Source organism: Mustela putorius, unplaced genomic scaffold, assembly GCF_011764305.1.
Source record: "Mustela putorius furo isolate JIRA1106 unplaced genomic scaffold, ASM1176430v1.1 tig00004007_pilon_pilon_pilon, whole genome shotgun sequence".
Lineage (NCBI taxonomy): Eukaryota > Metazoa > Chordata > Mammalia > Carnivora > Mustelidae > Mustela > Mustela putorius.
In genome coordinates, this window is record NW_025422145.1 from 13103583 (window position 1) to 13106858 (window position 3276).

General features: G+C 57.4%; 1 non-coding gene across 1 annotated transcript; it reads right to left on the minus strand.

Annotated features, from left to right (window-relative positions):
- Positions 1-273: 273 nt before the first annotated feature.
- Positions 274-345, minus strand: TRNAP-AGG. Its single transcript has one exon. It is a non-coding gene; the product is annotated as a tRNA-Pro (tRNA).
- Between the last annotated feature and the right edge of the window lie 2931 nt (positions 346-3276).

Consider the following 3276-nt stretch of genomic DNA (forward strand, 5'->3'; position numbering starts at 1 on the left):
CCAGACAGGCCGCGCCAAAGGCGTCGGTCTGGAGAAGAACCGGATCCTAGTGCACAGGAAGGAAAGACCTTTCTCCCACCTCGGTGCCTCAAACTCCGACTGACAAAGTAGTAGGGAGACAAAGCTCTGGCCACAAGGCCCCAGTTAAATTTTGAAAGCAGCGGTGGGCGGCACTCAGCCAGCTCTAGGCCTTCTCAAATACTACTTTTCCCGGGTCAAGCTTCGCCGTCTGACGCAGAGATCTCTCACCCGTACCGGGTACACAAAAAAGTAGGGCTCGTCCGGGATTTGAACCCGGGACCTCTCGCACCCTAAGCGAGAATCATACCCCTAGACCAACGAGCCTCGCTGGGGTTGTGCTCCAGGCTCCTCTTTATGACCGTTGTGGCATCCGGGGCGGGACCTGCAGAGCAACACAGGGACGAGACTCCAGATTCAGACTAATGGAGAACCGCTAAATTAAAGAAACCCTGGACGTGGAGGGAACCCAGCGCTACCCGAGCCCACAAAGTGGGGAGCGGTTCCTGCAAGCCGGCTATACGGTGGCCTCCGCCGCTTCCGCGCGGTGCTGAGGCCCTGGCCGGGAAGGGCGGCCGGCTGGGCAGGCGGTCAGGGCGTCCCCGCGCCGCCCTTCGTCCTTCGGTGGCTCTGCAGGTGCTCCTCCCGGCCGCGGGCGCGCTGGAGCGGAAGCCGGTGAGCACTTCCCGGTCGGACCCGGCAACTGCACGGCTCAAGAACGGGGCGGCGGCGCGTGGAGGGTCCCCGCACCAAGGTCACTAGGAAGCCCACTTTGGAAAATGCTGCACCCCTCCCCCCACGGTGTGGCATCCAGTGGGTGCTTACTAAACGCGTGCGAAGGGCATGAAAGAAACAGCCACCACCATCTGCCTCCGCCCCGTGTCCCCCGGGGCTCCAGGCTGCGTTGCTCTCTCCCGCCACTGGCAAGGTCAAACCAAGAAGTCCGGTTTCCGACGTGGGACCTACATCCCAAGAGGCTGACGTTGAGTCTCTTTGTCATGCTGACTAAACCAGCAGTCCCGCTCTAGGTGCCCTCGGAAGGGAGGAGCTGACCCCTGGAGGGACGTGGATCAGGCCACCAACAAGACTCCGCCCCAGGACGACTCAGGGTTTCCCTCCTCTCCTCAGCAGGACCAAGAGGCGGGTCTTCTGCTCCTCATGCAGTGGCGAGGACAAGGACCAGAGGGACTGCGTCCAGGGGTCGGGTTCTAGGCATTCTGCTGTCTCAGTGTCCTTCCCCGTGTTCAGGAGTGATCCAACCCGAGATCTGGGCTAGGAGGTTCGCTTCGTACTGTCTGACCACCATCCCTCCCGATCCATGGCGCGAATTTCCTAGCGCTCTCATCTAGGAAAGCCCCGGAGAACCGAAGTTCTACCAGCCGAATCCCGAGTTTCTCTCCCTCGCTCCCCTCCCCACCAAAAAATAAAAAATAAAAAGGCAACTGAAGTAAGAGTAGGCCTCACCCGGAACTTAAGCGGGGATCATCTCGAACTAAGACTATCTGTAACCCTTTAACCTCGTCACCGCGGGGCCCAGCCTCAGGAGACATATACAGTCTGTGTCTCCCGGAGTTCTACGACCCTCAGGGGCTGGGTGCTGTTCTCCGCGGAAGACGCGGCAGGGAAAAAGGGCCCACTCGAGATTTGAACCCGGAACCTTTAGCGCCTAAAGCGAGAATTATCCCAGTAGACCAACGAGCCGCCCCACTTTGTCTCCTTCCCCTTCTGTGACTGATGCACGCGGAAACGCCGATCTCACCCTGGTAGTTCAATTGTTAACGTGTGCACCTGCGAAGCCGGCACCACGCGTCCGCGGGTTCGCGGCTGCTGTCAGGTTTCAGACTGAGGGTTCGTTCTGCCACCTAAATGAACAAGCTCATCAACCGCTGCACGTGCGACCGCGAGCCGGCCCAGCTGCAGGAAGGCCGCACAGCGGCAGCTTTCCAAACCACTGCTTCCCACTCATCTGGATCGCGGCAGCGCTCGGGGGAGGGCTGGTCTCCAGCCCTAGCTGGGATCCAGTGAAGGAAAGAGAATCTCAGGGTGAACTGTGGGGGGGCACAGCTCGCCTGCAGTGGGTCGCAAACCGGGAACGTTGCTCTGCCCCCAATCGCCAGCGCTTATCATCCTGGGCTGAAGCCCTCTAAACTGCCCTGGAACCGGAGGACAACAAATATGGACTTGCCAAACTACTGAACATTAGGAACTGGGACCTCCTAAGTCCCTCTTCTTGACTGATACCAAACTTCCCCCCAAAAGAGCCATGAGGACTGGAGCGACAATAGCGTTGCTGAGCAGAGGGGAGAGGTTGGCAGCAACAGGAGTTTTCAGGGGTATAATCCTCCCTTAGAATGCAAAAGGATCAAATCCCAGCCGAAGGAGCCTAGGTTTTTAGACTTTCTAGTCTGTTAATTAGGGACAGCCTGCTGTGTTCCCAGGGGAGGAAAACCCCTGTAGAATTCCATCCCTGGGCTCTTGGTAACAAGGAGCAAGGAAGCCCTTGGTGTCAGCCTTAAAGGGTACTTACTGGTCCTTGCCCTGTCCTGGGCGTGGGTGCTGGAATGGCTACTCTCCCTGTTCTCGAGAACAGTAGTCCAGAAGCACCCATGGGAGGCCACTCCTGGTACAAGGGGCAGATGTTCTGAGGGCAGGAACCAAGCATGGCTTCCTGGAGGAGCAGGAACCTCACACATTGTGCACCCAACAGGGCACTTTTCGGGAAGGAGTGGATAGCTGGGAGCAGAGAAATAACCTGTGTGGGCGGGAATCCTCAATGCCTTCAGTGGACCGCAAGGGGCAATGAAAGTTCTGACTAATAGGAGGCTCAAAGTCTCAGTCTCAAGGGTCTGTTCTAAGTGCTTTACATAAAATATAAGTAATTGAATATCCAAGACAAATCTGAGTCATGAGCTGTGATCATCCCCACTTAACAGATGGATGAACTGACCCCTGAGAGACTGGGTTTTGGGGGTCCAGATCTGTGGAGTCTAGTCCTGTAACTCTCCTGCAGTCCTAAAAGAACTGCCCAAGATTTGTGTTCTGCACCTTGCACATCTCGAGGAAGGCTCAAGACCCCAGATGGCAAGCCATGGAAAATCCCAGTGCAGGCTCTCTCCAGGAAGTAGCGTCCCCCTGAGGCTGAGATTCAGGGATGGAGTGTGTGCAGCAAAGTGTGGATGCAGGGTTTAGGGACAAGGGTCAGCTCTGTGGATCCACGCTGACACATAGGACCTTGACGATGGTGCAGGGGGAGCACCA